Below are 27,296 nucleotides of genomic sequence, written 5' to 3' on the forward strand. Positions count from 1 at the left end.
TAACCAAGGAAGTGAAATGCCTGTACACTGAAAACTATAAAACATTGATGAAAGAAACTGAAGAAGACTAAAATAAATGGAAAGGTATCCATGTTCATGAATCAGAAGAATTAATATTGTTAAAATGTCCATATTGCTCAAAGCCATCTATAGATTCAGTGCAATCCCTATCAAAATTTCAGTGGCATTTTTCACAGAAATAGAGAAAACAGTCCTAAAACTCATATGGAACTATAAAAGACCTTGAGTAGCCAAAGCAATTCTGAGAAAGACGAGCACAGCTTAAGGCACCACACTTCTTGATTTCAAACTATATTACAAAGCTATAGTAATCGAAACAGTATGGTACTGGCATAAAAATAAGACACATAGACCATGGAAGAGAATTGAGAGCCCAGAAATAAACCCTGGACCCAAGAATACTCAATGAGGAAAGGATAATTTCTTCAATAAATGGTGTTGGGAAAACTGGATAATCACATGCAGAAGAATGAAATTAGACCCTATCTTACTCCACTCAAAAAATTTACTTGAAATGGATTAAAGATTTAAAAATAAGACCTGAAACCATAAAACTCCTAGAAGAAAACATAGGGTAAATGCTTCCTAACATTGGCAACAACTTTTTGGATATGATACTAAAAGGACAATCTACAAAAGCAAAAATAAACAAGTGGACCATCAAACTGAAAAGCTTCTGCACAGCCAAAGAAATCATCAAACTGAAAACCTTCTGCACAGCCAAGTGGGCCATCATCAAACTGAAGTGGGCCATCATCAAACTGAAAAACTTCTGCACAGCCAAGGAAATCATCAATAAAATGAAAAGGCACCCTACAAACTGGGAGAAAATATTTTCAAACTGTCTATCTGATAAGGGGTTAATATCCAAAATATATAAGGAACACATACAACTCAAGAGCAAACAAAAACAAAAATTCCAATTGAAAAATGGGCACAGCGGGACTTCCCTGGTGGTCCAGTGGTAAAGAATCTGCCTTCCAATGCAGGGGACATGGGTTCGATCTGTGGTTGAGGAACTAAGATCCCACATGCTGTGGGGCAACCAAACCCACGTGCCACAACTACTGAGCTTGCACGCCTCAATGAGAGAGCCCATGTGCTGCAAACTACAGAGCCCACGCGCTCTGGAACCTGCGTGCCACAACTAGAGAAAAGCCCACGTGCCACAACGAAGAGCCCGCACGCTGCAACAAAAGATCCTGCATGCCACAACTAAGACTCAACGCAGCCAAAAAAAAGAAAGAAAGAAAATTTAAAAATAAAATAGTAATAATAATTTAAAAAATAGACAGAGGACCCGAACAGACATTTTTCCAAAGAAGACATATAGAGCGCAAACAGGTACATGCAAAGAAGGTCGACATCATTAGTCAGCAGGGAAATACGGATCAAAACCACAATGAGATATCAATTCACACCTGTTAGAATGACTATTCAAAAAGACAAGAGATAACAAGTGTTGGTGAAAATGTGGAGAAAAAAGAACCCTTGTGCATTGTTGGTTCAAATGTAAATTGATACAGCCCGATTTTCCCACTTGTAGTGACTGTTTTATCTATTTAGTCTTATTATGTTGTGTAGATTCCTATGTGTCACCTCAAATCCTTAAATAGATAAACCAATAAAAGAGAAATAATTTTGGACATGTATTTATTGTGATGTTTAAAACATAAGATGTTAAGACAGAGAATTGTATTCTTGTTTACTTTCTTTCTTTTAGAATTACTGCCCTTAAAAACAATCATCTAGGGACTTTCCTGGTGGTGCAGTGGTTAAAAATCTGCCTGTAAATGCAGGGGACACAGGTTCAATCCCTGGTCCCGGAAGATCGCACATGCTGTGGAGCAAATAAGCCTGTGCACCACAACTACTGAGCCTGCACTCTAGAACCCGCGAGCCACAACTACTGAGGCTACATGCCACAACTACTGAAGCCCGCGCACCTAGAGCCCAAGCTCCACAACAAGAGAAGCCACCGCAATGAGAAGCCTGCGCACTGCAACGAACACCCAACACAGCCAAAAACAAATAAATAAATAAATTTATTTTTTAAAAAAAAGAAAAAACAATCATCTGAAAACCAAAATACGGAGCATGACCCCATTAGTGTTACCACAGAAAATGTAGGAGACTTTTAGCTGATAAGCATGCACTGTGCCAATCCAGTTTGGTCTCAGACAAGTGGGAATTTGATTCCTAATTTTAGGTGGTGACTGGAGGGGAAATATGTCCAAAAACAAAGGAAAGGGGGAAAATCATGCTATTGACTTTTTAAACTGGCTTCAAAGGAAGAGTGGTGAAGTGCTAGTCACCAGGAAGGGGGATTTGAAGACCTGGGTTCCAGTCGTGTTTCTGCCATCAGGTGACTGAGTGTCCCTGAGCAAGTCACACAGCCAGGGCACTGGTTCCTACCCTTTCCATAGTCCCACACTCCAAAGGTGGAGGCTGGCTTCCATGCCCTCCTCAAGCTCTCTCTACTTCCAGCATCTCTTTCATTGCATTTACCATGTGGGTGGAAACAGTTTGTTTATGTGCCTCCCCCAAGTCAGCTTCTCCTGAGTATGTGTGTTTTTCACTCAGCTTCATACGTGTAGTTTCTAACATATAGTTGGTGCTCAATAAAAAAGGGGCAAATAAATGTATGAATGAAATCACTTGTCAATATATCTTTCTTGGTCTCAATTTCATTTACAGAATAAAAGAAGTAACTCAGCGAATCCCAAATTTCCTTCTTTGATTCTGCCACACAGGCACCTAAGACCTTTTTAGACCATAAAACAATCAGTCCTTAAAACATTTTCTTAAACTTAGAAACCATGTGACTTTTCAGTCTCCATTTTGAGTGTTGAGACACCTAACAGGTAGTAAAGCAACTTTAATCTGAAAGTGATCACCTGGGGAATGAGAGAAAAGTGGACACAGCCCTTTTTACTCCCAGGACAGATCAACACTTCCTGCATTTCCTTCTGTTTCATTATACCCTTGAAAAAAATGATGCATGATAGAAAGAAGCACAAGAAGCACATGTCATTTGGAAAGGAAAATGCAACAAGGTGGAGAAAAAAGGATCAGAAGCCACTGGAAAGAAGAGTGAGTCTAAGGCATGTTTAAAAGAAGAGAACTGTGGTCAAGGATACGGCTCTGAAAATGGAGGGAGGCTGTAAGAGGCATTTTATCTACACTTTTACTTACAGAGTAAATCCAGAAAATGTCTGAAGCTTCTTGCCTTTTTGTCACTAATACTTTATTGGAGCTGCTTCAAAATGAGAGTTTTAACAGAAGCACTTTAAAAAAGATTGAGACAAAAATGTAATAATTGCACACTCAGGCTTGTAATTTCAGAACTTCATGATGCTAAGGACTCCAAACATGCTACTTCAGATTTGGATTCCTTTTTACTTCTTCACGAAAGTCTAATCTAGTCAGATTGGAGCTGATTGCTGTTTTTGAGTCATGCCAGTAAATGGTTGGAGTTCCATTGTCAGAGTGAGAAAACTACTTTTTCCATAATTCAAAAATAATTGAAAGAATGTAGCTCAACAATTTTAAAGTAATGAATTTTTTAAGGTAATGGTTCAGTCCAATCGTAGAAAATTCCAGTCCCAAAGGATTCTTTTTTGAGAAAATAAAGAGGAAGGAATTGATGAGCAAAAATGGCGTGTTACAGCAAAACCCATCGTTTTTAGCTATCTGTCACATTGCCTAAAGGAATATAGAATACATTTTTAAAGGGTACCTCTGTTGACAGAAGTCAAGAAAAAATGTACTCTCACGCGTCAAAAGGAGTCACAGATGAATTGTGTTGTGTTTAATTGTTCAGAGTAGATGCGAAGTGGATGAGGGATGGGGATGGGGGGAGAGAAGGGGCTATATTCCTCCTGAGGCACTGAGGACATTTATTTTCCTGTATTTTACAAGTGGTTCACATCAGCCTAAAGCAGAGTGTGTGCAGGCTCTTACCTTGTCTCTCTTAGAGAAAAGGAAGGGAAAGGGATTGCAAAAAAAAAAAAAAAAAAAAAAAGGATGGTAAGTAGAAGAGTCACTTGTGCAGCCCTGGCCTCCTGTCATTTCTCCATTGCAAGCGGCGTCAGATCCGTCACATTAGGTCGCCACCACAGGGTGCATGCAAATGGGGGAGCACAGAGCAACCACCACCTGCACATTCCAGATTGTTGGCAGGTACATTGCAGTGGACTAGAACAGAATAATTACTGGAGATAGAGTTGGCAAGTACAGTGTACGGGAGAAGCATTCAATCGCACACGAGTACGATAGGTGAACTTTAAAAAAAAAAAAATGGTGGGGAGGGAGGCGGGAAAATTCCCCTTTAAACAACAGACAGCTGGCAGTTGTGATCTTCCATTTTGTTTCCTATGAAATAAGAAAGGCTGACCTGTGAAGTCAGATGCTAGCAGATTTTGGACAATTGATTTAAACAGGGGACATAAAGAGTAAAACTGGGGTCTTGAGAGAGGCTTCCTGAACACCGAACGGAGTAAGCCCTCAAAGGCCAGAGGTGCGTAGGGAAATGTGTCATAACAACACAGTGCATGAGGGTGTGGTAACCACACAGTGCGTGAGGTAAAGGGTAGACCGTTTCTTTGGGAACACTGGGACACTTATTTTATCTATCAAACATACAGCACGTACCGGTCAGTCACTGTTCTAAGCACTTTACATTTGTTAATTCATTTAACTCGCAGAGCGACCTTATCATTGCTTCGCTGATCTGTGTCATTTTACTTGCAAAGCAGAAAACTGAGTCATGGAAAATTAAATGACATGCCCAAAACTAATTAGCTGTCCAGTGGCAGGGCGGAGGATTCGGCTCCGATCACCTAGCTCCCGGGTCCGCACTGTAGACCATCACTCTGAGCTGTCTCCCAATGAGAATATACAGGGATGCTAAATGGGATGTTGGCAGAGATTCACTTAGAACAACAACAACAAAATGATCATTTTACGCAAGTTATCTAAATTATTCCAAGTGAACAGCATTATCTTCCTGAGTGCGGTTATTTGCATAAAAGTTATTTTTTTCTTTGTAAATCTCTGACAACATCCCTTTTATCAGAGTTTTGCCAATGGAATGCCTAAAACATGTTATGACTCCTCCTTTAAAAAGCTGAAAATATGTACATACGTATGTTACATATTTTCCCTGAATTGCAGTGTGTGTTAGGCTGGGAGGATCTGCCTCAAGGCCATACGTAGTCCACTTGGCCACTCGTGGGACAATTGGCATCTCCCTAATTTTTTCATATCTTTTGAGTCACTTCTCCTAACAGTAACACTTTAATGTTTCCTACCCAGAGTCCATCCTCCTCTATCTTCCTAACAGAACTCCTCATTTTCTCATATATTTACTCCCAAATTAGTCTATGGCTTTCCCCTGGCAATCATTATTAATCCAGAAATAGGCTTGTGACTTAAGTGACCCTAATTAGGTTGAAGGAAAGATGTTATATTCCATGGCTCTTCCTCGTTTCTCCTCCTCCCCCTCGACCTCCTCCCTACCCACCCCCCCCTTTCTCTTTCTATCTCTCTTGAGGCCAAGGAAACATCCAGTCCCAGTTACCCCTGGCAGCCATCTTGCATCATCTGCAAGATAAATCAGCTGAGTACAAAGCCTGAGAACTGCAACTGGGAGAGAACTAGGTCCTTGATGACAACATTGTATGGCTACTGTAATGTGCTTTACTCTACCTTTGCATTTCTTGTCTTGTGGGACAGATTTCCATATTGTTTTCCTGTAACTTGCAGCCAAAACATTCTAGCTAATGCAAGCCCTAAGACCTGCACTTCTAAGTCAAATATTTCCCTACCAGCTCCATTTAGGCCCTTAGCAGCTTTGACACTGATCTCCAAATACTTCTGCATCTAGATTTTCAGCTGTGAGCCCCTTTGAATCTGGGAACCTCTTAGAGAGGCTGGAGTCTTGAGCTAAAGTAAGCAAGTCCTGAAACTCCCTTAAGATACTCTGGCAGTACTCTCATGTATTCAACAAATCATTATTGAGCACCTACTACATTGCCAGGTATGGTCATAGGCACCAGTGCTTGATAACACTTTTATTGCACATAGGGATCTTTCATAAGGAAAATATTCATGTATGTGTTGCCAACAAGTGTATACATACCTTTATTTTCAGATCTTTCTTTCAAGCCTCATATTCCTCCTTTCCCAGTCTTATTATAACTTACTCAAATGTAGTTTATCTCTAACCGGTACAGAATCCAGGCCTTCCTTTTAGAAAAATCACATTGTTGTCTCCTTCCAGTTCAAACTTCATGGTCTACTTTGTTATGGAAAAGATATTCTAAAGTTTAAAATGAATATCAAGAGCTCCATCTGGGAAGAATGAGGAAAAGTCTACTCCCTCCTCCCTTGTAAAAATAGGAGTTGAGGTGATCATCCTGATTCATTCTATTGAAGTTAACTCTTATCCAAGGTGTAAGGAGCCAATTTCCCTGCACGCCAGAAGGAGCCATACCTTCTGTCCTTTAGGATGTTCTGTCTCTAGACACTTCTCATCATTCCTGGACAGCTAGTGTAAGGAAGTCGGTGCATTCCTTTACATGCAGTGGGACCAGAAATGACCATCAAAGGGAAGAACAACCTCTGAGGCAGGAATTCACAGGCGTGGGTTAGTGGTTCCTGCCCACGTGGAGATTCATCCTTCAACTTTACAGAAAAGGGCGTGATTGATGGAGGGAAGAGTGGTTTATCTTTGCTTGAGCTGGAGCTTTAAAGTGAAAGCAGTACCCCTGAGGCCATTCTGTTGGTAGAAGCAGTAATCATTAAAGACATTTCCCAAGGGAACGGGGAATCGCAGAGTTTTAGGAACATGGAGCTTATTTGCCCTTGGCCATTTTTTCCCCTCCATTGCCAACCCTGGAATTCTTAGTGTTACTTTGTTAAGGGATTCTGCAGGTCCCATTTGCCCTTAACCTACATGGATGACCTCACAGAATCTTTCTCATTTCCCTCCAACAGGAAAACTCTCCTTTGGAGACTAATGGAAATGAATATCCTCAGGAAAAGTGATAACATAAGGAGCTACCAGCACTTCTGCTGTGTCTCCAATAAGGGCAAATAATATGTAAATCTTGCCAATGCCTGCTCTATGAGTTAAGTAACTGACCAAGTACATCCAAACCAATTACCAGCATTGCGAGAAACAGGTCCCTTTGACTTTCTGAGGAAAGTTATGGTTGTTCTTCTACTTGACTAAACATTCTTATAGTCATTTCTTGACAATTACTCAACTGGTTCCTTTAAAATATTATCAAGGTAAAAAAATTTTAAAACACAAACTCAACAAAGCTCCCATTTTCCTATCTAGGAAAATCGTGGAGCTTTTTAATCACGGAGATTTAAAAGGACTGTCTTTTTATGGTCCCCGACTCCATCAGAAGCAAGACATAAGGCAGATTAAGAAAGTTAAATAGAAACGTCAGACACGTGAGGAGGCAGAAGAGGTTGGTATTGTACATGACCTGAGGAAAACGCCTGCCTTGAGGCTCCTGTTGGCTGGAGTGATCTAGGAGGGAGCTGTGAAAAGACCTTGAAGAAGGGGTAGGGGATAAAGAATGACCAGTGAGAGAAAGGGTGTTCTGTCAGGAAAGAAGAGTGTCAATGAAGGCTCCCTGGTGAATTCCCAGCGTCACTGGACCAAGGGTGGGCTGAGCTGGTGTGCTGGTGCCGCTGAGTTGAGTTTTGAATGTGAGATTCAGGTGTTTACGTTGTGTCTTACAAGCACTGGGGAGACATTGAACACTGCGCAGGGGAATACTATGAAGTGTGTGGAATTTTTGACTGTAAATCTGGCAGGTGTGGGCAGGAGGGGTTAGAAGAGGAAGTGATTGCAGAGGCCATAGTGTCCTAAATCAGGATGGTCGTGGTGGGGAGAGCATGAAAGGAGGTAGCAAGATGCTGACAATCAAGCATCTTCCCTGTGGAGACTCACTGAAGGTTTCATATTTCTTCACTACATTTCATAGGGGAAAAAATCTCAATATTGTTTCCAGCAAGTTCAAACTGCAGAACACGATAAGGCTCTGATGTTGTCAAACCTTTTGAAGTGTAATATTAAGAGCTTATCAGTTATATATTCAGTATAAACCAGCATCCTTTCCCTTCATTGCATGTAATATGGATAAGTAAAATGTACATCCTGTGTATGATTTGTGTGTAAGTACATCAATAACAATGTATAAAGAAAACATATCTAAAATTTAATCAGTGTTTCTGATTATAAACTGTATGAATCAGTAAAATAACATAGGGTAGAATTTTCAACATCACAAATCTCAGCGTTACAGATATCAGCCTTTAAATTAAACTTTCGTCATCAAATCAGGTCATAAAATGTCATAGCCTAATTCTCTACTTATGACTGAGGGAGTAACTAAGGAGAGAGAACCGATTTCCCACCTCCCATGCTTGCTTCTCCCTTCACATATCTCTTGATTATAGCAAAAGCCATATTGTGAGTTACATGGTGGCGGAATGAGACTTTCTTAATCTTTTATCTATTCTCACACACATAAATTAGAATGAGGCGAAGGCATTTTAAAAGACATTACTAACTGCCAACTTGTCTAACCCATTTGCTTCATGCCCTGCTCTATGCCCTGATTGGGATCACAAAACCCAAAGAAATATGGAAAGAGTCATCAAACTTGACAGATGGGAGCAGAGAATAAGGAGAGACTCTTCTTCCTTCCTCCCTCACACCCCTCAATGTCACTCCCAATGGGCTGGGCTTCCTCCTCTGTAGGGAAAATTCATTACAAACCTTAAAGAAAATCTTTTCAGCTAAGTTCCCATGTTTAACTCTTTAGATGCAAAAAATACTTTACAGTTAGGGAAATTATTAAACCGATAGCTTCTTAAGGCAGATATCGTGTTCTGTTCATTTAAACATTCTTTTTCTTTGCTCTGTCCCCACAATGCCTACCTCAGACCCTGGCAAATAGCAGGTACTTGATTACTATTTATTGACTTGAGTTTGTGAATCATATCTTCCTAAAGATATAGATTGGAAATATATGAATCAGGTGGATTAATCAGGAGTGAAGAGAATTTTAATAAATTATACCTCTTAGCTTTCAGTTTTAGTAAATAGCCACTGTAAGGGTCTGTTGGAAGAACGTCCTGGGCCATATGTTTTAGACAGTGGCTGATGCTGGTATATCCTTAGAGCCATTACAACATGGATTTGTGGAACTGACAAAATGCAACAGAGGGTGAGTCCTTTATTGAATGGCCCTCAGATGGTTAATTTTGTTTGCTGATGGCAGATACTGAAGCTACAAAAAAGCTACTCTTGCTGTTCAAAGAGCCTTTTCGATTTTTAACTTGACCTGGAGAATTACATGGTCTATGATACATGCAGAGCAGCAGTTATCTCTCCTTATCAACTTCTTTGGTTGGTTTCAACCCATCTTGGCTGAAAGCAGCTCTATTGTAGGTACTTTTTCTGGCTCTAGCTTACATGTGTGGTTCACTGACAAGATTCCTGATAAACTGGAACAGAGAATGAGGAAATGGCCTTTTAAATGATCAGCTGATCATTCACTTCTCTGGGTTTAGTTTCTGCCTGACAGCCTTATTAAAGGAGAGAGTCACACAAAGACAACTTGGGGTTTGTCTCCCGGGTCCTGGTCAAATAAGAATCCTAGACTTTCCCAGCTGGAAGGCCTTTTTAGAGGCTATCTCACCCAGCTTTGCTATTTTAATGTAAGGGGACTGATGCTCAGAGGATTAAATGACTCACCCAATGACATGCAACTCACGTTAGAATCAGGATTAGAATTCAAGCTTGTTCGGGGCTCTTACCTTGCTACTATTTTTGCTGATTGATGTTAGGGAAATCTAGAGAAAAAAAAGAAAACAGAGATACCCTAGTTTTTCCATGGCTTTTTTCCAAGAGTATCATTCTCAGAGGAATTATTATGAGGTTTCTAGGTTTCCTTAGTTAGGCCACTACTTTAAATAGATGGGGTCCTGGAAAAAACACTGACTGTGAATTTGGACTTGGGTTTGAGTTCAGTATATAACCATCTCTGTAATTTATTGAGCACCTATCTTATGCTAAGTATTGTGCATATATTATTTTTATCTTCACAATGAATCTAGAAGGTGGTGTTATTAGCCCTATTTTGCAGGTGGAGAAGCTGAGGCTTAGGGAGGTTAAAGATCTTTCCCAGTGTTGTGCAGGTGTTCAGCTCCACTGTCTGATTGATTCCCAAATCCCCATTCTTCCGCTATACATTACACGTATTATTGTGTCTTCAAGCAAGTTACTTAATGTCTCAAAACAAGTTTCCTCAACTGTAATATGGATTCATTAATATTCTTCCTAGCATTAGTGTAGGATGAAATGAGAAATAATGTATCTAGAGTACCTGGCTTTGGACTTGACACAGAAGACACTCAACAAAAGTCCATTCCATACCTATATTCCTCTCCCCTCTGATTTTTTCAGTAGGATTTATATCCTGAACTATATTGACTCATTGAAAAGAGAAAATGGAAACACTTCTAAGGTGTCAGACAAGGTCAGAAGTGGATTAAACATTCCAGATGATAATCCCAATCTGCCAAAATAACCTAATGGCAAAATTGAAATTGCAGAGAATTGGGCTCCAAGCTTGTTCCCTGTGAGTGAAATAATTGAATCAACCACAGTCAGAGAAAGCACGAACTTGAATTCAGCATCCTAAGTTTAAAATGCAGACAGTGTTTCCAGAAAAATGTGTTCAACATTCAGATGAAATGTTGGACAGTGGATTTTTTTTGTATGTCCCATTTATTGATCCTTCTTGTATGTTCTATACAAAATGAAAAGACGCAGGCATATTCATTTAATAATTCCAAGTACGCATCACAAAGTATTTGACCACTTCTTGAAGCAATATGCATTCTTTTGTACTACACTTCTGAAATTATAGTCTTAAGTACAAACGTGATTCAATTTATAAAAGTTAAGTTTGCATGCAGTACTTCAGAGATACATCTATTGTGTTTAGCCAGGAACTCTTTTTACAGTTGATGGCAATCAAAGAGGTTTATATTAAGAGGATATCAATGAAAAGAAAATACAAATAAAAAGAATATCATGCTTGATTCAGCCCCACAAAGGAGAGTGGAGGACAGATAAGGAAAAATCACAATGATATAAAACAAGATCAGTAAGTTTTCAGAATTAGTAATTGACCTGAGGAAAAATCATTATACAAACCCCTGAATGAAAAGGTGTGTGTTTATGGCTAAAATCTGAGCAGACTGCTTCAGTCTGCTGACTGCTTCATTTAAACATTCCGTAGTCATAGAGAAAGATGACTACCAAACAGAAAGTGCTCTTGTTTAGAAGACTGTAAGTTGCAGGGGGTCTGTTCATATTTATCATTTATAACTTTTTCTATTACATAGCACAGTGGCTTTGCCCATAAAGAGTACACAATAATTATTGAATGAGTGAAAATAAAGAAGAAGGTCTAATATGTGGTAGAAGAAAAGTTTACCAGAGTGCTACTAAATGAAGATTTGACCCAAAATATGCATGGAGCAAGGTTAAGAATTCCAGAGGGTGCTGGTATAAGTTAGTGTCAGTGTGCTGTTTTTTCTGAGGGTAAAACAGGATAGAGAAATTTGCCTAAGCACATTATATGCTATGACGTGGCCTACCTAAGGCATAGCATCCTTTTCCATTCTATTCCAGGGTCTGCCTGATGTTCTTCCCCATGGCAAGAGGTAAATTATAGCTGCCTCATGTGTTTTTAAATAAATTTCCTGTAAAATATTCCAAGACCCTGACTACAAGTTACCAGCCATGTAGTGAATCCTGTACAAGTCACTTGACTAATCAATAGAAATAGAAGTTTCTCTGGAAAACTAAGGGATGTTCCAATTTTGCTTAAACAATGACTTTCTGACTTCAAGTACTTTCAAAACCTTCTATTGAATTAATCAGCATACATTCTCTAATTGAAAATACATTTTTCTTATAATAGGGCAATAATCAGGTTGAGTAGCTTATATACACAGGATTTGCCGTTATAAAAGTCCTCTCTGTTTAGTGAGCTGTAGTTCAGGGTGGCCAAGCTACCCCACCCCAGAAGCACATTGATGCTGTTGGGAATTGGTGTCATCTTCACAGGGCTCCGGATTAGACTGTGATGAGAAATCTGTGAACTTCTTTCCTTGTATGTCCCTACTCCCTCTCTTCCACATTGCAGGTCATCCCCATTTTTACTACTCAGGAATTTTCTCCATCTTCTGGGCACTGCTATGCTGCAGTCTTCCCTGGCTTGGCAGTGGGATTCTCATCCTGTCCCAAACTTGCTTCCACTAAGTGCTGGATGAGATCTCTAGTGAGGCTGGCTCCCAGTGCCTACTGGGCATCAGCGAGCGGCTGGACTCTTCCTTTCTACCTGCATCCTACACAGCAGTTATAGAAAGGAGCAGCCGCAGACCAGAAGCAGAGAAGACTAGCATTACTCAGCTTCCTTTGGAGGGTTCCAAGGGCCTGGGCATAAGGACGAGGAGGAAGCAAGCTTTTCCCCTTTTAAGTTATAAAAATAGAATTAATCTGTTGCACCAGAGGAGGTAATTCATCAAAAGCCATCTAGGGGGACAAACGACTAAGTTTTTACTTACGTTTGAGCTCCAAAATGGCCCAGTGCTTTACAGTCAATCTTTGGTTAATCCTTATCAGAATTGTTAAAAGAGAGGTAGGATGGGGTGCCGGGGTGGGGGGGAAGGAATTTCTTTCTGGAAGCCATAGAGGCATTTAGTTTCCTGTCGCAATGATTCAGAAGTGTTAGTCTTGTCTCCCCAGCTACAGTGCAAGCTCACTGAAGGAAGGAACCATATCCTGGCTGTGGTAGGCAGCATTCTAAGATGGTTGGTGATCTCTGCTCCCTGGGGTCATACCAGTGTCATCCTAATTCCCTCCCCTTGAGTGTGGACAGGACCTGTGACTTGCTTCCAGCCACTATGACAAAGGTGATGGAAAAGAGGAGAGACATTCTTTTTCTGGCCTTCAACAAGCAAACAGCCATGTGTGATCTGCCTAGGGAGGGGACCATTGGCAGAAAACTGTAGCTGCCTTTAGCTCTTGAGAGGGGTCCCCAGCTGACAGGCAACCAATGAAAATACAGAGACTTCAGCCTTAGAATCACAAGAAGATGAATTCTGCCAGCCACTGGAGGGATCCTGGAAATAGATCTTTCCCTAGTCAGACCTCCAGATGAGAACATAGCTCAGCCATCACCTTGATTGTAGCCTTATGAGACCCTGAGCAGGGAACCCAGTGAAGCTCTGCCCAGACTTTTGACCCACAGAAATTGTGAGCCGATAAATGTGCATTGTGTTAAGGCACAGATTTGTGGTAATCCTTTATGCAGGAATAGAAAATTAATACACAGCACATGCCCTATCTCTCCTCCTGTAGTCTCTCCCAGGATGCTGAGTACATCCTAGGTGCTCAATAACTAAACATATCTTGAATGATCCACCAATCATCTTGAAACTTTGTCCTTCAAGATTAGATTTGGGGCCTTTGAGATCTCACTAATTTTATTCACTTTTTTTTTTTTTTTTTTTAAGGTACGTAGGGGCCAATTCAAATCTTGTCTCATCCTTAGAGGGAAAAAAAAGTTACCAAGAAATAAAGTGGTCTTGAAAAATACTTACTACTCCAGGAGTAAACATCAAGAGATATACTGAGATGCAGGTGCTGTGGGAGAACCGGCCAGTGTTCTGGCTGGGAGGGAAGTGTAGGTGTGTTCTCATCATGTTGTCTGGTGATCTGGTTAGGTTTCCTGACACTGAAGAATGGATTGGGGTTTAGGGAGTCTTTCTTTCTACACTACCACCACCCATGTAGGATTTGGGGCGCTGCTGGGGCTGTCCAGATGGGTGAAGGTCCATAAGGACTGAGCAGGATCTCAGGGAACTGACAAAGGTCACTTGTGCTGGGAGTTCACTTCAGTGTACCTGAATGTCCTGGGGCCGCTGAGAGAGCTACGTAATGTTTAAAAAGTAGGAAAAACATACGCATATATGAAGATACTGATACTTAACTTTTTCTGTTCTTCCACAATCTCTTTCTAGACCTGTCCTGGTAACTTTTACTTGCTACTTGAGAGCGTGCGCCCTCGGGCTTGGGGGTACGCCTGGGAGAGTGCAGGCTGCCAGGCACTGGGCCCTTGCCCAGTCTTGGTGTACGCGCAAGCACATGCAACCCCCCTGCTGCCAGGTTCCCCTCCCACCAGCAGCCAGACTGACAGGCCAGAGATGGAGAATCCAGTCTTTGCTTCCAAATGACGTGCCACTCCAGCCCATCGTGGATGGCGACACCACAGAGGATGCAGCCCATGCCGGGATGAGCCCTGTACCTGGATGGGGCATGGGTGAGAGGCTCACCAGGTCAGAGCTCCCGCCAAATGCTTGTGGTGTCGCCAGCTCAGGGCTGGGACAGCCACCACCGTGCCCACAGGGAGGTTCCATGGGGCACAGACAACCCGCCTCCGGCCCTCCCCACACCCACTCCCAGGCCTCCACTGCCGGTGGAGGGCAGTAGAAATTGCTGAAAGATGAGAAGACAGAGGTTGGGGAAGCCCAGGGCACCCATTTCTTCACTAGGGAGTGAAGAAATGGGTGTCCGGGAGCCCATCCCAGAGAGGGTGGGAGACAGGTGGCGGGAAGTGAGACCGCACGTGTGAGTCAAGGCTCCAAGTCCCCAGCACATGCTCTGTTGTCCCGGCAGCCTTCGCTGGCAAAACACATTAAACAAAAAAAAAAGAATTTTAAGGCAACAGTAGCCCAGCATGAACCATGAAGTGTAGGACCTCTCTAAGCTCAGGGTCCTGCGTGACTGCACTGGTCACAGGCCCGTGAGGCCTCTGTGGCCTGAGGGGGACACAAGACAGGGCGAGGGCAGTAGAAATTGCTGAAAGATGAGAAGACAGAGGTTGGGGAAGGCCAGGGCACCCATTTCTTCACTAGGGAGTGAAGAAATGGGTGTCCGGGAGCCCATCCCAGAGAGGGTGGGAGACAGGTGGCGGGAAGTGAGACCGCACGTGTGAGTCAAGGCTCCAAGTCCCCAGCACATGCTCTGTTGTCCCGGCAGCCTTCGCTGGCAAAACACATTAAACAAAAAAAAAAGAATTTTAAGGCAACAGTAGCCCAGCATGAACCATGAAGTGTAGGACCTCTCTAAGCTCAGGGTCCTGCGTGACTGCACTGGTCACAGGCCCGTGAGGCCTCTGTGGCCTGAGGGGGACGCAAGGCAGGGTGCTGTGTGGGGGTGTTCTCTGCACTGATTCTGCTCCTCTCTCTATGGACCCTTATGTCCCTTCTCTGCACTCCCTCCATCCCATGAGTTTTCATATGCCCTTGGGGGTGGGCATGAAGCTGCAGGAGAGGCTTCCTCCAAACCATGCCTTGAGTCTTCTTTTCGGAGCATCAGATGCCTTTTATCTACTTTACTGTGGCAAGACACCCACCCCTGAGGAAATCGATTCTTCATAGTCCAGCTAAAATGGGAGGAAAGCCCCAGGGAAAAAGGAAATACTTGGAATGGAAAGCTTAAGTTGTTTAGTGTATCAAAATTAATTTTTCTACCTATAGGATTCCTAATACTTTACCAGGAAAATCCATGTCTCTGCATGCACGCAGCATGCTTGTGCATGTATGCAAATGAGGAGCTTTGCTGAACAGGTCAAGGAATGCATAATAAACACACGTATTTAAATGTGGACTTTAATGTCACACAGGGTATCCTTTATGAATAGTTACTACTCTTGGAGAAGGCCTTCAGTGAGTCCAGTAAGCCACATTCTGCTCTAATTGACCATAATAATATATTTCTTTAACAAACACCTAATCTGCACAGAACTGAATCCTGGGTCTCTACCTGCTACTTCACTTCAAGCAAAAAGGTTTGATACATAATCAAGGAACACGATTTGATTTTCAAAGGCCATTAGGGAAGGCAGTCCACAGAATAATCCCGTTAATATTTCTGCTATTAAGATATCTGTCTCCTATATTTGGAATACCCAGAAAGAATGGAACCTCAATATTTAAATGTCTCACGGAAAAAATATCTGACAACTGGAAAATGTCTTAAAAGCCTATAAAGTCTGGCGCTGGATAATCAGAATCAGCTAACAGAATTCATTTTTATTAAAGCATTTTAAATGATCAAGTCACTGATGCGTTTTAACACCATAATGGCATAATACCCTTGCCTCAAATCTTCAGAGAGGCAAAATGATCACCGATTAAGCAAGTTCAACTGCACACAATGTTTTCATAAACATAGGAATATTACTCCATAAGAAAGACTTCTGGTATGAATGATGAGATTTTGAGAAAGTACCATTTTGGTATAAAATGATCTAGTTGCCTGTGGTTATAAATTACCTTAGGCCCAGTTCTCTTTCCCCTCCTCCCCACCCCCTCCACCCCCCAGGCTCACTTTCTGCCTGATGACAAAGGGAGTTCTGAGCATGGAAGAAATGAACCAAGTGATGAGATGAAGGAGAATCTACCCTCCATAGTTTTTTCTTCTTCTTCCCTCTCCCCATTTTGTTACATGTGATAACTGACAGTGTGGCAGGAAGTAATCCACAGAGAGGGCACAGACACTTGAAGCTAAGAGACAACAACATGTGCGGCCAGGAAGTAATCTGAACTTTCAGCTTTCATTCCAGCCTAACACTCATCCTCCTAAGGATGAGAAAAGAAGAGAACAGCCATACTTCACACTCTCCAGGAGAGCTGAGGTATCTAAGGGCCCGACTTGCAGCCTTGAGGATATGGGACGCTGGGACAATGTAATCAGTATTATCCAGAAGAGGCATGTGACTCCCGCGCCCCCTCTAGAAGGCATTAGAATAGAGCAACCTCACTGGAAATTGGGAGGAAGAGACTCATTTGCATGGGAAACCCCAGCACAACTGTCTCAGCACCGCTGTTCTATCAGCCCCTTGTTGTAAATGCAGAATATTGGAAGGTTGCAGGGTCTTTTTTAGGCTGTGGAGGACTGACTCAACACAGTGGCATGGAAAGGCAGGATAGCAGAGGTTAAGAGTGTAGATTCTAAAATATGACACACCCTGGATTCAAATCCCTCCTCGATCTTGGACAAGTCATGGAGTATTGAGCAAGTCACTTAACTCCTCTAAGATCACTTCACTCATCTGTAAAATAAGGCTGCTGAGAATACCTTTTTCATGGAGTGCTGTAAGGTTTCAATAGTTTACATAAAGACCCCACTTGCTGCCTGGCACGTGGTAACAACTCGATTCATGGTGGCTCAATATCATGACCACAAATGATTTTTTTTTAATACAAAAATCTATTTATTTCTATATGAACAATTGGAAATTGAAATTAAACCACTTACATTAACATCCAAAAAAAACCATGAAATACTTAGCTAAATCTTTTTTTTTGAGTTTTATTTAATTTATATTTTTTTGTACAGCAGGTTCTTATTAGTTACCTATTTTATACATATTAGTGTATACATGTCAATCCCAGTCTCCCAATTCATCCCAACACCTGCACCCCACCCTCCACGAATGATTTTTTAAATAATTAATGATATGTTGTCCACATATTCTTCTTTACAAGCCCATCAACCCAGTAGGACAGGGTCCTGGTCTTTTTCAAGTGTTTTGTAAATGGTCCTGTACATCTGTGGTGATTTAAAAATAATAAAAATGATAAAAATGCATGTGTAATCACTTCGCAGCCAAGCAGACAACTTAAAGTTTTCATAGCATCAAAGTCATTACGAGGGAATTGGGGTCTTGATATTATCTACATGCTGCCTAGCTGCTCCTTCCAGCTGTCGTCGGTGCTCTCCTTATTTTTTCTCTTTCATTTTTCCCACATTATTCCACCTCTAGGAGCAGGACTTAGCAGCTGGAGTCACCATAGGACCTGATTGATGGCTGCAGGACCCAGATGGCAGAAGCTTGAAAATGTTTCTGGCAAATACCTCTACAAGCTGGAGTGTGTGTGCGTGTGTGTGTGTGTGTGTGTGTGTGTGTGTGTGTATACTCTTCCCTTTTATTGGCACTTGAGCTAAATGCCCAGCAGCCGCTTCTTGGCTGGGTTCCATTCAAACTACAGTTGGCGCCTGTGAAAATGGCTTTGGCTCCAATATCTTATGTGTGACTGTCTATCATGAAGAATTTTCCCACTGCTGATAATTTCTATTTTTATGAATACTTGAAAATACATGTCTCACGTAAGAGTTCTGACCTCCTTTTATCTTTCCAGTGAAAATTCTTTCATAAAGAAGTATCATCTCTTTTATACAATTATGTTTTGTGAGGGGCTATTTATAGCACTGTGAACATTAGAGAACATAGTATTCCTTTTGACTTTCAGAAAAATTGTTAAGCATCAAATTGCATGTCAAGGGAAAAATGATCTCGTGGAAAAATTAACAGGCCTCACTATTTTCCACTGCCTCCTCACAGCCCCCACTTGCAAATATATAGAGGATGGGTAGTCATTACCCTCCAATAAAATAAAACTAGCATCAAAACTAAAACCATGGGCTTCCCTGGTGGCACAGTGGTTAAGAATCCGCCTGCCAATGCAGGGGACACGGGTTCGAGCCCTGGCCCAGGAAGATCCCACATGCCGCGGAGCAGCTAAGCCCATGCGCCACAACTACTGAGCCCACGTGCCACAACTGCTGAAGCCCGCGCACCTAGAGCCCCTGCTCCGCCACAAGAGAAGCCACCACAATGAGAAGCCCGCGCACCGCAACGAAGAGTAGCCCCCGCTCGCCGCGACTAGAGAGAGCGCGCGCGCGGCAACAAAGACCAAATACAGCCAAAAATAAATAAATTTTGAAAAAAAAAAAAAAACTAAAACCATGCCTTACCTCCTTTAGTGCAATAAGTATGCTGCTGAAAGAGGGACATTTTAAATACTTTGAAAGAACTAGAGAATTTGCTTTCCAAATGGAAACTCGTGGTAAATGCTTTCTGAAAGAAATGAGGATTATGGAGGTGACTATCCAGAACCTGATATATGTGGTTTATTAATTGGGATTTTTTCATACTGCCTATCCTTAAAGCTGGGGTCACCTCTAAAAAGGCTGTCTGTTCTATGACTTCAAAATCTCTCAGTTTATCCATGAGCATTCTTTGTAGACATTTTCTCCCTCTTAGCTGTCATTTATGTGATTTTCAGAAACAGTAAAATTTTCATGTTACCTGGAAATTGAAAATATACTGAACCAAAATAAGAACTAATGTGTCTCTCCAGAGCCATCCATTTAAATGTCGAGAGTGTACTCCACACTGTAGCACGTGTACAAAGGAAGAAAGGCAATCTCAAGCTTTGGGAATCCTCAAGTAAGGAAGAAGTTTCTTTAAAAACTATAGCTAAGGCAATGAGTAAATATTACAGACTTGCTCATATTTCTTAAGTATGGGGAAAACAAAAGATATCGAGACTTTCTCTAATATGAATTTTAAGAAGTTTGTGCAAGAAGTAAAAGAAGTCTCTCCTGGAGACCTGGCAGGTCCTGTATCCAAGGAAGGTTGAGATCAGGGGCTGGGGTGATTCACTGTGTGGAAAGAGCACCTGTGAAACTGTTGGCACTAATCCTAGAATCTGGAAGCTGAATCTCTCTGATGAATCGTGATTCAAATATGTGAATGCTTATGGTGGCTTTATTTGTAATCTCCAAGAACTGCAAACAACCAAAATGTCCTTCGGTCTGTGGTTCAGCAGTACAATGGAATAATACTCATCAATAGAAAGGAATGAACTATTGATACACACAACAATGTGGTTGAATCCCAAATGCATTCGGCCAAGTCCAAAGGCTGTGTACTGTGTGATTCCATTTATATGGCATTCTGAAAAAGCAAAACTTCAGGGGCAGGAACCAGATTAGTGGTTGTCAGAGGTTGGGGCTGAGGGAAGGGATTGACTATAAAGGGGCATGGGACAACTTTTTGGGGTGATGGAACTGTTCTATATTCTGGTTGTAGTGGTAGTTATATAATTGTATGCATTTGTCAAATCCTGCAAAATTGTACGGTAAAATAAGTGAATTTTGCTGCATGTAAATTATATCTTAATAAAAATATTAACAACCTATTCCATTAAAAAATGAAATGATAACTAAGCTAATTATAAGTTTGACAGTTATATTTATAAAGAGGCTTTATAGATACTTTCAGTATATTAAAAAGGGAGAAAATGGATTGCTTAAAAATAAATCCTAATTCAGACTCTTAGTACATGCCTGTCTTTCTAGCAGAGTATCTCCTTCTGATCTCAGTGGTGGTAATGACTCTCAGCCTGGCATGTATTGCTGGGGATTTAACCAAGACACTTCCTATGTTCTGAGTAGCCATGGGGCAGAGTTTTGCATAAGCCCAAGAATATCTAGACACAGTCCCAAAGACTCAGAAGGGTTCCAGACCACTGCTGGGATGAGCAGGATTCCCCATGTGAGACTGACTGTGCCTGGGTATCTATTTTGGAGGGGTTAGTGGGACATAAGCAGTGAAACTGATCTCTCAGGTTTGGGAACCACTGGTGCCAATCAATTAATTTAATACTTATCCTAAGATGTGGGAGACCCAGGGATAGGCACAAAAACTTCCTTTTTCTGGGTGAGATCAGGTTAAAATAAACCAGAAGGTCAGGCCTGAATAGGAAAGGAAAAGGAAAGATAACGTACAGCCTTGGGAACATGTGGAAAGCAGGAGAAGTGTCATCTGCTCATTGATGTTATCTGGTCAGGCCATGGTAGGAAGTAGAAATATTTTTTTTTTTTCATATTCCTGATGTGTGTGTGTGTGTGTGTGTGTGTGTGTGTGTGTGTGTGAACAGTCAAGCTGTCTCTTGATTCCTGAAGGCCACGTCCTTAATCCACTGCCCTACTGGTTAACACAAACTGTCTATGGCCCTACCCTAATGTAAGGGCCTAAAACAAATTTCTTGAGTCCTCTAAGTGTTTCAGACACCACATTCTGATCTGAACACCCATCTTAGGCCCTTATCTCTGAAGGGACATATGAGCACATCTCTGTCATGGTGTAAACCAATTACTCTTTCATCTAGTTTGGTTCTTCTTGGCATCTTTCTGCCAAGTACACACACATTCAAGTAAGAGAGGTCACAGGGCCCAGTTGATTACTAAAGTTCCTGCAAATTGATTAATTCAGGACTTCTTCATTTCATATATAACTGCTTCAGAAATCCAACTGGCAATGGTCATTGGGATTTCCCATTCAAGTAATCTGTCTTTCTAACATAACCTCCCTATTCAGACCCCTACCTTTCTGTAAACCTCCCAAGTCAATACAATAAAAACAAGGATACATAGTCTTCCGAAGAAATTGCAAGTGCTTCGATGAGTACATCAGAATCGTTTGTAATTAGCTCAGTAATTGGGGGGCATGCATGTAAAGTAAACGCTGCTAAAGTGATTTTTAATGTACTTGGAAAAACAGTTTGCCTTTCCTCTGGAGTAGGCTGGGCAGTGTTCTCTTCAGTCCTGTTGACACTATTAATTTGCTTTGCAATCTCCATCCCTCTCCCCGCTTTTCCCCCAGCACTACTGCAAACAGAAGCGAGGAAAGCCAGGCTTGGAGAGCTCTTGTGGAGAGAGCCATTTGCTCTGGCTCAAGCAAAAAGCAAGGCCAATCAGCCTGAAATCTGAATTTTTCAGACACATAATAGACCCTTGGCTTATCAAAGCCTCTTATCTGATTGGAAAAAAAATCAAAGGTAAACTTCAGGGCTCATGGAATTAAAAGACAAATGAGATGTCATAATTATCAAAGTGGCTAATTTAGAAAATTAAGCTGTTCACATAGGTGACATAATTGCTTGTCACAATCACTCGTTTCTCATTAGCTTCTTCCATCAGCACCTACAGGCTGCAGAACAGACTCTGGCCTTGCTCAACAGTCTGGGTGTTCTTTTGTGGTTGAACATCACATTGTTTCTCTCATGTCCTATAAGTAATGCATATTTATTAGAAGGTTTATTCGAAGAACAGTTTTAGAAATACCAATCTTTCACAATTTGGTATTTGGTCATATTTTAAATTTGTTTGTAACCAAACATTCTTTTGAAATAATTAGTTAATTATCAAGAAAGGTTTTATGGAGTTGATTTAACATATTAATAGTCTGTGGAAAGCATTAAGCGTTTTGATATACGTAGTGATATTAAAAAAAAAACAACCTCAGAGGTTAGGTAGAATTTGTCTTTCATTGTCTTCGCAAATTCTGAATAGAAGGAAAAGAAATATATTTTTAAGGCATTAGTTTGTTTTATTTGCCTAATATTTTATTATTTGATTTCTATAGATCCAGCCTAATAATAAATTCCCTATAAGACAGTTGTTTGTAAGACTGACAGAAATACTGTTTATGTGTCAGCAAGTTCAGAAATTATTAAGGATAATGTCTAAGAAAGGAAACGAGTCTTGCTTGCTATGTGCTTCTAAAGCATGCCATTGTAAATGGGTAGGTTAAGCACTTTGGATTAAAATCATGAGTATGAGATTGACTCTGATCCTACTGTCTTGTAAAGATGTAGAACATGGCTGGCAGGAGTTACAGAAGGACTACATTGATGTAATTCATTTGAAGAGATAGCCTATCCTGAACGCATACAATGAAGCCGTCATCTGTATGTTTCTGGACTGTTCATGTAGCTGTTGTGTTTTGATTTCACTAACATTGAATTAGTGAGGTAATTGTGCTACAGGAGCTATTACAGTTATATACTAAAAGCCATAAGTTCAGAAAGAAAAAGAAAAATCCAATCCAATCTCTAAATGTATGAGGTTTCTAAACTTTGCCTTTATATATAACTGAACCTGAAGCGGTAGTATGTACTCAGAGGACCTATAGACATAGAATTTTTTAGAGAATTTATTCCCCAAAGAAATAGATACAAGTCCAATTATGTTGTTATGTTTGTTCCCTTGACACTCATGGGTGGAATCACTGGCAAGAGGAGTGGCCCACTAGATACTCTAACCAGACAAGCCTTAAGACTAAGACAGGAAAGGAACGGAGTACGGGCAACTTGTCTAATCTTTCTTTGTCCACTATTCTCTTCATGCTCCAGTAATACAGCAGAGCCCTGGGGCTGAGTTTGTTATGGGTTTTTGAATAAGAAGGTGTGCTAGTTTGTGGCAGAGTAGACATTGGGGTAGAATTCACACAGGAGGAAACAGATACAGAAAGACTGAGAGAAGATGGTCTCATGAAGGGCAAAATGGTAGTGGACTGCCATGAGGCAGGACAATCAATGGCAAAATCTTGCAGCTGTCCTAAGGGAGAGCTGAAAGCTAAGGGGACACCTGCCAGTTTTAGATGAGAACAACATTTGGCTATTTTCAGCAACTTGACCATTCACTCGACTCATCATTTGGACTTTCCGTGGAATTTGAGTGCAGAGATTTTCAAATCGTGCTCTGTGGTGTCCTAGGCATTTTGTGTAGGGAAGGCAAGATAGGCAAAGCTCTAATTCTTCCACCTCCTCCTGCTTCAGTCAGCACAACCGTGATTTCATCTGTTTTACACAGTAGGCTTCTATTTAAAGTTACGTCTGAAGATAGATTTCATGGCTAAAGATATTTGGAAGACTCCTGGTACAGTGAGTAGGCCAGTGTACACTTGAAGATAGTATGCTTGAGATAGTAAAATAATAATGGTACTGCATAAGAGGTAATACATCATCTGTGTTTCCACCCAATGGACCAATCTGTTGTCAGCTCAGAGTTACTCTTTGTAATCGTCATTCTACAAATATTTATTAAGTTCTCTACTAATTACTCTCCCCTCAGGTCAGCCTGAGGCCACCTAACACATCATCTGGGAACTTGAGTTGCTCATTTTAGCTATTGCCGTGGTTGCAGTTAGACTGTTTTTCCAATCTCCCAACCAGAAACCATTATTTCTAGCTTTTGACCTTTCCTGGGATGCGTTGTTAGCAAACCTTGGCTTCATTCGCACCTGTGATAAACTAAAATTATATCGTAACAGAAATGAGGAAAACTAGAGAGGGTCTGTCTTCTGATAACAATTTCAGGTGGCAGCAACAAAGAAAAGAATTTGGGGATATCTCAGTATTTTAATATTTACAACATGGATCATGGATCTTGTACCTGATACTAGGAAGATTAGGAAATGTGTGTTGATTCCGTGATCACTGGGACATTGTTAAACAACTTTCTCAAGTTACACAGATAATAAGTGACACATGGGATCTAAACACAAGTCTGTCTGAACCAGAAGTCTGTTCAGCACACTAGTTACACACCAAGCATGGTCTGTAGCCCCTTGCCTGTCTGCAAAGGGAAGAGCCCAGGAATTAGGAGTCCGCATTTGGACATTTTCATGGTAACTTGACAGAGTAGTTTTATACGTGTTGAACATAATAGTAAAAAATGGAGCGGTGTAAATTGTATGCCTTTGCTTTGTTTTTTGTATATTAGTAATACACTTACATTGTATTTTATGAAAAGTATCTGTATGTGACAGGTTGGAAAACAAAAGCCAAGAAAAAACCTAATCTGCTCGATAGATCATTTAAGGGGCATTGCACTGCACCAAACTGTCCCTAAATTTTAGCTCTCCAAATAAAATGGATGCAGGACAGAAAAGGAGTGGTACCACTGTCAGCCCACACCTTCTTATCTTCTCATCTAAGGATGACATGAATTCTCAATGGCTTGGCTCAGTTTTGCTATTGAATCATTTTGTACCCAAGCCTAAGAACTTTCCCACAGCCTTCTCCCCACTGGAGGGCTGTGTCAGTCCTTGTCTCCAAGCTCCCAGCTCTTCTTCCAGCCTAATCAACTTTATCTAAGAGCGGGTTTAATTAGTTTCCTCTCAGAATTGGTTGAAATAAAGAGAGGCTTTCTAATGGCCTGTTCAGGGGCACCCCCTGAAGAGAGATCAAATTTATTTATGATGCCCTTTGGCTAGGTGTTTGATTTCCTGGACAAAACATCACTTGAGTCTTTAAAGGTTTGTTTTTAGGTGTTCTATAGCTGGCCTGAAGCCATGTTCTCTTAAATAGTGATCAAAGGCACAGATAATACAAGTCAGTCAATACAAAGTGTGTTCTATTTAAACATATTGCTTGGAACTTCCTTTTTAGTTTTTAAAGGGCCGTGTATTGGAGACAGTTACAAACAATTCTACTGTACCGTAATTATGTGCATTTTAATTTATCTATCTTATTTTCTCTCTTGAGACTCAGAAAGGACTGCCCCGAACCAAATTTATTTACTTACTTAAATAACAAAATCATTAGGACTTTAAGTAATATATGTGGTAAGACATATTGTTACAATAGAAGTGCAGCTCTGTCATAATTATATCCAAAAATTAGAAACCATAATTCATGAGGCTTTTGTTTATCAAAGGTGGCCATGTTAAAGACAGGTTTCTTAGCAACTAGAAATGTCCCTCTGTTTACCGCCAAACTCCTACGTTTGGGAGAAAATTGTTAAATTGTCTCTTGGGTCTCCTCTTACAGGGTTGCCACTGTACAGTTTAAAATGATCACAACGAGTCATTGTTTTTAAAGCTGTACTACTAAAATACATTTAGTTGTTATCCAAAGTCAGACTGATATGACAAGAAATAAACTTACCACTTTAAAAGGATCAATTGCTCCTGCAAATTAAATCTATCCTAAGTAGCATTTTCCTGGCTGTTGCTTGTTCTTGGTGTACATCTAGTCCTGCCAAGGCATCTGCCCCTGTATTATTTTCAAAATAGAGTATTCAAGATCCCAACAGAAACTGTCTCGTCACCTCTCTACTGTAAACACTGGTCTTTTGCCAACAATGAATATACAAACCAAGCAGAGTTGCTTGTGATTTCGTGTTAATGTAATAATCTTCATTGGATTTTCCTTATCAGAAACTTCTCGGAGAATCAAAGGGGTTCTGTCAAATTCTTGTAGGCAAAACTGCACATCACTAGATTCAAGAGGCCCAAGCATAGGTTATCCAAGGGGTTATTGGACCCATTTTTGAAATACTTTTTACTAATTAAAGGAATGATTCCTCAGGTGCAAATGAAAACAAGATTATAAAGATGGAGAATTCACTCAAAATAAACAAAATCTTTAGCAGTCATGAAACAATCTATTTAAAATTTCCTTTCAAACTGAGATTATACTTAATGAGTCTATGTAGAAATATTTTCTTGGTCCAAAGCTATTTCTTTTACGAAATGGAAGCTTAATATTGAGTTACCTGGAACTATCTAAGGCAAGGAAACTTACTTAAGTAAGTATCTCATATGGAACTGATGTTGGTGAAAAAGAAAACCTAGCAAGCTCCACAAATTGTGACCAGGTTTTCCACTGAACTCACTCGGAATCCTCACGATAGAGAAGTCTTTAATTCAGGACTAGATTCGTTAAGTAAATGCATATCGACTAAGCAGTTGGCTAAGTTCACATATATGTAATAATATTTACCTAGTACCTCTTGTGAGCCTTATTCAATGGCTCTTCTCCCCAGAAACCAAAATGGACTGTGGCCAAAGTCTCTAGTCTCTTTTGCAAAGTTCTTTGGATTCTATACTTGTGGCATAGGGATAAGTAACTCCTTCTATGATAATTAGACCTCTTGAGTATGAGAGCTGTGCTAGGTTCTCAGACTTAATAAGTAATTTCCAAATTCTATTGTATAACACTTCTTCTCTGTTACTGATCATTGACCCTGTGGTTGGAGGTCTTCTGCTAGTGTCATCTTTCTGCTTGTACCGCTCTCTCCCTGTGTATCCTTGCTCCCTCTAAGGCCTTGTACCCCATACAGAAAGGCAAGCACTGCTCTTTGCCGTTTTTATTAAACCTCTTGTCCCTTCCCATGTACTCATTTCTTGAACCCATTGCTGGCTAACCACTGGGCTGTGGTAAGTTGAGCTCCTTATTCATTGCCCCAAATTTGAATTCATTTCTAGAGGTCACCACTTTTCCGTAGAGCGCTCTGACTCCTCAGGATTACGCCTTGCTCATGTGAGCACTGTGGTAGGCAGCATAATGATCCCCTCCATTGATCCTACCCAGGGCCTCCAGAAGAAACAGTCCTGTCGATGTTTAATTTTAGCCTGGTGAGACCTGTGTCAGACTCCCAACATACAGAAATGTAAGACGGTAACATACCAAGTTTGTGGCAACGTGCTATGGCAGTGATAGGACATTCGTACAAGTCCTCTAGGCTC

The sequence above is a fragment of the Balaenoptera acutorostrata genome, chromosome 7, assembly GCF_949987535.1.
Source record: "Balaenoptera acutorostrata chromosome 7, mBalAcu1.1, whole genome shotgun sequence".
NCBI classification, from domain to species: Eukaryota; Metazoa; Chordata; class Mammalia; order Artiodactyla; family Balaenopteridae; genus Balaenoptera; species Balaenoptera acutorostrata.